This window comes from Anarrhichthys ocellatus, unplaced genomic scaffold (genome assembly GCF_004355925.1).
Source record: "Anarrhichthys ocellatus isolate YVR2014 unplaced genomic scaffold, GSC_Weel_1.0 scaffold4, whole genome shotgun sequence".
Lineage (NCBI taxonomy): Eukaryota > Metazoa > Chordata > Actinopteri > Perciformes > Anarhichadidae > Anarrhichthys > Anarrhichthys ocellatus.
Window position 1 is genome coordinate 12,747,696 of NW_022280034.1, and position 8,039 is coordinate 12,755,734.

General features: G+C 43.4%; 1 protein-coding gene across 2 annotated transcripts in view; it reads right to left on the reverse strand.

Annotated features, from left to right (window-relative positions):
* Positions 1–8,039, reverse strand: part of snx29 (sorting nexin 29) — a 72,306-nt gene that overhangs the window by 21,379 nt on the left and 42,888 nt on the right. Inside the window, exon 15 of one of the 2 annotated variants that reach the window (XR_004212672.1) lies at positions 3,679–5,656. The exons of the other annotated variant lie outside the window; for it this stretch is intronic. The gene's annotated coding sequence lies outside the window, so the exon portion shown is untranslated. The remainder of the gene's footprint in view (positions 1–3,678; positions 5,657–8,039) is intronic. 2 annotated transcript variants of the gene reach the window in all.

Consider the following 8,039-nt stretch of genomic DNA (forward strand, 5'->3'; position numbering starts at 1 on the left):
AGAGAGAGAGAGAGAGAGAGAGAGAGAGAGAGAGAGAGAGAGAGAGAAAGAGAGAGAGAGAGAGAGAGATTGCATAGGGCTCGGTGCCAGTGTTAAATATTTCAATCGCAGATTGAGTTGCTATGAAAATGCTTTTGATCCAGACTCCAAAGGACTTTTACAAAACAAGCAATTCTTTAGAGTTGGCTGCAGCACAGTGGGATTCACCGAGGGAGAAAGTCCAAAAATGCTCTGAAGGAGAAAAAAAAAAAAAAAAAAAAAAAAAAAAAAACTTTTCTTACTAAGTGGATTACCTCCAATCTTCATTCTGTTGTAGAAAGTTCTTTTTTTTTTTTTCTTTCATCTTTCAGCACTTTTGTTCTCATTCCAAGATAAAATATGCTATGGGTTTTGCATGTATATTAATTTCTGGGAACATGCTAATTTTTGAGAACTCAATTTAAATCAGCGCGACACAGTTTTCCAATTTAAGAGAAGACAGGCAGTAGCAGGGGGCATGTAGAGGATAACCCAATAATGAACCTTTTGGTTATGAATTCAGTCGGCATTTCACATTGACCATAAAGTGTCTACATCTGATTCTGAAAGCCTGTAAAAATGACATAGGAGGAACTAAAATAACCTAAAGGAAAGAGTCGGAGGCTTTCTTTCAGCATAAAGTAGAACTTTTACAGAGCACACGGCGCAGTTTGTCTGTGAAAAGGACTTCCCGTTCCTCGTAGGATCCAAGATGAGTCAATACCCACTGTGATAGCCAAAAAAGCACCGAAAGAAATACGCTTTGATGTCCTCTGTACACTAAAGCTAGAGCTAGCATCTCATTAGCTACGTTTAGCATAGCGATTGGAAAAAAAGGGGAACACCGCCAGTCTGGCTCTGTCAAAAAAAAAACGACTTATTTCACAAACAAGATACATCACGTTACTTAGGGATCTTAAGGTGAGATTTTGTATACCTATAGACTGACCCAGGCTAGTTGTTTCCCCCCGATTCCAGTCTTAATGCTAAGCTAAGCTAATCAGCCAACGGCTGTAGCTTCATATCGAATGGTCAGATACTAGGGTGGTATCAATCTTCTCATATAACTCTCGGCAAGACAGCTAATAAGTGTATATCCCAAAACATCAAACATTGAGACGAACGGCCATATCATGAGCGATCATGAAGCCTTAAGCGATTACAACGGTTTCCCATAAGCTTTAGTTTTTAGACTGTGAACAATTTGAATATGTTTATTTTAGGTTTATCTATATCTATATCTGTAATGCAATTATACACTAAGGGATTGTTTGCATTTGCGTGTATGTTAATGTTAACACAGATGATGTAAGATGAGAACTAGAAGTGAAAGCATAAAGTGGAATTGTATTTTGAACACTGGAACCCGGGAGAATACGGACTTAATTGTCAAGCTAAAAACAAACTGCGGATCAAGTTAAATCTTTAAACCCCCCCCAGTCTCTAAACCCGTTAATCTAAACTAATATCATAATCAGGCGTGAGCCAAAAAATTATATTTATCTCGATCACATTCACTGTAAAAAAATATATTCAGATCCGTGATTACAGCGGCTCAGATGAATCGTGTATCAGTGTTGGCTGTCCAAAACCAAAACGTCAGCTGTTCACTTTTACAGAAAATGTACCGTTTACTTCCGTCTCAATAAGGTCCTTTCCATCAGACATGTCAAATCCACTGCACATCACTTGTTTTTGTTTTTTGATGCAGGTGAGTCGATGAGTTGATCTTCAGTACGTCATGGGTGCATTTACACCTGGATTTTATTCATTCTTGAGCTCGCAAATTAAAATCTGATTACCCCTTGAAGCGTGTTCGAATCAAAGGGAGAACAATAAATTACTGGGAAATGACTCCTCCCCTCCATGTGCTCCTGGAGAGCATGCTGCTCTGCAGACGAACCGTTTCACCTCTTCATCAGTATTCTGGGTCTGATGTGGTACAGCTGGTCGGATAGACAGGTAACGCCTGTGCCCCGTCCCAGAGGAGGAAAAATAAATGAGAAGAAGCGCGGCAAAGGCCCTTAGAGAGCTCCCCTTATCCTCGGCACAGGTATTTGACCAATACAAAAGAGCCTTCTGGAAGCGGTTAGAATAAGCAGCTCTGCAGCATCCCTCATCATCCTTCCACACCCTCCTCCGTCTAGCATAGTCACGAACAGTGATATGTCAATGCTGCTCCGATGCTGTAATTCAACATTTAATTCTACACACTTGTGATTCTTTTCACCAACTGTGTGCTGCAAGCCCAAATTCTGTTTCAGGATCACGCTGGGTAAAAGCTTATATGTTGGACGGCAGATGTATTGGAATAGTTTAACAAAGACTGCAGAGCTCCAGTACTATTGACAGTGAATAACAGCAGAGGAACATTGAAGCACCAGAGACCATGGCAACGTTGAACATCCACCAAGTGAATTCTTGTAATTTATACTGGTCAACAAAACTGTGTGGTAACTGTTATTCTTGTTTAGGTCATGACACACACTCGCATTCAAACTAGAACTCGTTTTCTTTGTGGAAGGAAATATGAAATGTATGATACTGCAGCTGTTGTGCATAGAAAAGAGGAGGAAAACATTTTTGGACATATTTGTGAAGACTGATTTAAGGGAATAGTTCAGCTAAAAACAATATAAATTGTAGTACTCACGTCCCTATGGACCCAGAAATAGTTTTCTATCAAATGGCATTAAGAGGAGCGGAGCAACCAAAAAATGAAAGCCTGTCAGCAAAAACCAATGTTGGTGGAGGATGAAAAATAAAAAATATATATAAAACGTCCCAAAAACTTTTAGAAAATCCCTATGTAGCAAAGTGTCTTGCATCCATTAGTGGGCTCGTGTAAATCTAAACCAGGCGGCAACCTCCGGTTCTGCCGAGTGAAGCCAATGAGGAAGTTTCTTGAAACTTGCATTCTGTCTACTCGCCATCAGGGGGCGACTCCTCTGGTTGCAAAAAGAAGTTTGATTGTATAGAAGTCGATGAGAAAATGACCCACTTTCCCACTTGATTTATTACCTTCATTGTGAGTTTATGGTCTCAATGGCTAGTTTCAAGTCTTCTTCAATACAGCATGATGTTCATTTCGAGTCAAATAGACCATAAAGTGTGCTTCAGGGCGGGCTTACTGTGATTGACAGGTCGCTGCCGCTACCAGAGACGTACACGTCGTCACTACCTCACTCCTCCGCATTCCAAATATGGTAACTTCTGTTCATTGGTAACAAAAAAAACATGCCGATGGCTGTAATCGACGAACTTGAGGCTTCAAAACAGCAGTCCACACACCAATGGGTGACGTCACGATGACTACGTCCACTTCTTATGTACAGTCTAAGATCTGAACACAACTATGCATGTGCACAAACCACAGGTGGATAAGCCAGGAAATGCTTTGTATAGCAATAGTTTCCATGACAGGACGATACGTTGCACATATAACCTTTTTTGCCATCTTTCGTTCCTCCATCAAAGTCTGTTTGGAATGATACGCCTTCATTTTTCGGGTGCTCCGTTCTCCTCAACGCCCTTCGATAGCAAACGTTTCCTGGGTACTTAGAAAGTGTAGGGAGGCAAGTACTATTTGTAATTTAGTATGTTTTTGGCTGAACTATTCCTTTAAGATGTCCCTTTAATAGTTTACCAGACAGTTTTCACACACACACACACACACACACACACACACACACACACACACACACACACCTACCCCCCACTCACCTCTTAAGCTTGGTGGTCTTTGAAGGAGCAGAGAGCGGTGCTCCCTGGCCCATAAGATGCAGGATTAAGTTGTTTATGGAGCTGGGCTGTTATCACACAGCACATTAACAAGCTAAACACTCAGACATTAGTCAAAAGGACACACATGCACACACACATGAATGAAGAGAGGAGGGGTGAAATGCGCTATGAGGCCGCGATAAAGAGATAGAGATTTGCTGGTGGCACTTATTCAGGAGAGAGTTCCAGGCGGCTTCTCAAAGGCTCCATGGGGTTTGAAAAGAAAAAGGCTCCGAACGAACGGGGATAGTCATCTGTGTAAGACTGTACATATTAATATCCAAATCCCAGCAGTGCTCCAAAAAGGAAACTCATAATCAAGCCGAGATATATCACTCAAAACAGATTACTCCCACATGTTTGGAGACTCAATCCGAGACTAGACGAGAAGAATTATTCTTTTGTGTTGTGCAGGATCCCTGGTTTCCTTGAAAGGCACTCGCAAACTAAATGTATTATTATTATTATTATTATTATAACAATTACAGGGGATGCTGGTGAGCAGAATAAATTGGGATATGGCTCTTATTCTCGCCTATTTTCTTTGCACTTACTCTGCTCTACATGCTACAGCTCTGGTTGCAGCAGTCCGTCACGTCACTGTGGGTTTGTCTGCTTGTTCTCTCACTGATCAAAGAACAGAAACTCATCAGTCTGCACTCACTGAAGATTACCCTGGATAAGACCAGGAGGATGATTAAGGTATTACTTTTCAAAACTTGCATTATTTTTCCTTGTTCCTGCCATTACGCCGATCAGTTCTAATCATGATTTATGTCACCGTACAATTACGTCCCTTTCCCTTCGTGGCTCCAAGGAAGATGACGTCGGTCTAACGTCTGTGTAACTCACCCGTTTAAATTCTATTAAGGCTTAAGATTATGCATGAGGTCGCTGGCCGCAAGCAGTTTTCAAACTCAGCTCCACCGCTGAGCCACCCTCTTTGCCAATTTTTGGAGTTAGGGTGCGTCGTCCCCGCCAAGATGTCGCCGGCCGGAGGCACCCACTTTGAGCCTCACAACGGCTCTTCGGAAACCTGTGAGCTTTCCACTCACGGATACCGCTCAGTACACTCGCATCACGCGCCTGATTTTTATGGGTTTGAGAATAATTACGCAAGAGTGTGTCGGGGAGCACAGCGCGTATGTAGCAGTGTAGAACTTTTTAAAACCATTTAACTGGTACCATGATCCGGAAAAGAAGCGGCCTACTGATTATACTGCCATTACGTAATTGCCGTAATGGCAGGAACAAGAGCAAAAATGATGAGAGAGAAAGGAGGATGACAATGTTGGGGAGGGAGAGACAACGAGCGCTCAATTGACATCGATGGTTAAAGGGTGGCAGGCAGGGATTAATACCATGCTTTACCAAACAAAAAAAGAGGCTCCGGTGCTTCCAGTGCAAAGGTTATTCTGGAGTCCTGCTTTCACCATTATCAGGTCAACATATGACCACACTCCTGCAAAGCCGATGAAACTCCCATCAGCCGCAACTGTACTTTGTGCTTAGCCCTAATTAGCTAATGCTAGCATGCTAACAAGCTAAACTAAGATGGTGAACATGGTAAACATTACAGCTGCTAAACATCGGCCTGTTAGTGTTCTCATTACGAGCACGTTAGCGTGCTGATGTTAGCATTTAGCCCACAGCACCACGATGCAGCCTGAGGACAGCACGCCTGAGGACTGTTAGTCTTGATCCCCTGACTAACACACTGACACGTGACCGGAGTTTAATCTCACAACTATGAACAACAGACTGTCAAAAAAGACATTTAAATCATGTTCTTGACATTTACGTCAGCGTCTGGTGGTTCTTACCAGTGAATCGTGTTAAAGCGGAGGCTCCTTGTCTGAAATAAAAGACACCAGAAGAAATTATTGCAGTTTTATGAAATGTGACGTTAGCCTTTTCGGGGGGGAACAGGAGAAGATGAACTGTATCACAACAACAAAGGCTGTAATTCAATGGGTGAGGCAATTGTTTTGACAGTCATCTAGTCATTGAATTGATCATGAGACGAGATGCGTCACGATCTGTCAAACTGACAATGAACGACTGATCACATTGTACATTCGCTTTGAGGTAATTAATCAGAGCAGCACATCGCAACGTCAGGGAAAGTAGCAAACAAAAAGAAAAGTGTTTGAAGATGTTTAGCTGCTTCGGATATTTTCCACCGTTCATCACAAATTGTGGAAATGAAACAGAAAGAAACATTTCACATAACAGGAATTCAACTGATGTCAGCTGTCTGATGTTATAAACATCCCAATTACCTTCCACATTCAAACTAATTTATTCAAACCGTACTTTTGAAAACTGGGCAAGCATCTGCTTCAGTTCATTTATGGTTCATTTTGAATTCACCAGAGGATCCCTGTTTTTATTGTTTCAAATTAAACATATGAACACTGTTAAATCCAAGCAACAAAATAACATCATGCTGCTTCTTCGAGATAAAAAAAAAGAAGACGATGGTGAGAAATAGCCAGAACGTTCCTGTCAATGTGCTCAGGTCCAACCCAAATGTTTTCAAGCATGAGAGGAGAGAACTAACAGGGCAGAGGACAACAGAGACAGATGCTCCTAGAGTTTCATTATCAGCTCCGTGTGTGGGACGCCGCGTAGGTTGGCTGTGACAGAGCACCAATCAGCTCTGATTAATATCCCCCTCGGTCCAACCAAGCCAATGACATCACCGCTAATAAAGTATCCTTGTAAGCCTCGGCCTCCCACCCAGAGTGCATTGCAACAACTGCGAGAGGAGGAGTGGAAATCAGCGGGACTGCCGCAGGTATCCGACATACAGATGCTGTTGTAATTAAAAAACGCCCCCCCCACCCACCTTTCTAAACAAGCGATTCAAAACACACACACTTAACCTCAAACTCTCCTTCTGTACTTAGCGAAACACACACAACCGCCTGTCGCACCACCTCACAGCTCCACCACGCGCCACTGCAGCAAAAAAAAAAAAAAACATGTGTCAAAGTCAAACAACAGCCGGCATGAAGGAAGGCCGCTACGTCGCCCCTCTGTCCCCGACATCCGCTCTACGCAACCCGGGCCCGTTTAGGCCTCGCTCCGGGCTCCGGCAAAAAGCACAGAGCAGAGCAAGCAGTCGTGCAGTAAATGACTGGCTAGCCTGGCCTCTGCTAATACAGCACCAGTTAGTTCCTACTCTAGGTTGGGAGGCAGCCGGGGGAGTAGGGATCAGATGTAATCACCTCCCAAGATAGAGCTGGGAGGCAGACAGGGGGAGGAGGACGGGGAGATGTGGAAAAGAGAGAGTGTGCTATGCATGGACTGTATTTAAGAAATGAACCGTCCTACAACCAGATGATCGGCGGTTCGATCCCTCGCTCCTCCAGTCCATGTCGATGTGGGAAAGACACCCAAAGGGCTCCCGTAAGCTGTGCCTACGGTGTGTGTGAATGTTGCGCCAATGGCTAGTTGGTCCTGATGGGCAGGTGGCATCTTGCATGGTAGCCATCAGTGTATGAATGGGTGTGAATGGGTGACTGACGTAGTGTTAAAGCGCTTTCAGTGGTCGGAAGATTAGAAAGGCGCTTTACAAGTGCCATTTACCATTCACATAGTCACCGTGATGCCACCCGTTGGATTGTGGACTACTGTCTTGAAGTCCAGCATTTTGATCGTCGCCATCTTGGTCTTTTCCAACCAGAAGTGACAGGAGAAGGCGGAGCTAGGAACAACCCAACGCTGAATACGATTTTTAAGCTACCACAATGTTAGATTTAACCTTCACAAACAGAAAACACACTGTGAAAGAGCTAAAGTTCGAAGACAAGAACACGGACAACTCAAAGACCAGACGTCGTGGTAGTGACCGGTCAACGAAAAACAAGGAAGTCGACTAGAGATTGAGACCATAAACTCATGTTTACAACGATTACTGATGTCATAAAACAAGTAAGAAGTAGGGTCATTTTCCCATAGACTTCTATACAATCTGACTTATTTTTACAACCAGAGTGGCCACCTCCTGATGGCCATTAGTAGGGATGCAAGTTTTGGGAACTTCTGCTTTGGATTCACTTTTCAGACCCCGATGTGGTGAGGTGGTACAATCTCGCAAAACAAACCCAGTCTCACGCACATGTAAACCAGCGGGATGCAACTTGCGGAGACTTTCTGTACCAGGTACAATAATGGCCTGGAGGCGTGTGTGTGTGTGTGTGTGTGTGTGTGTGTGTGTGTGTGTGTGTGTG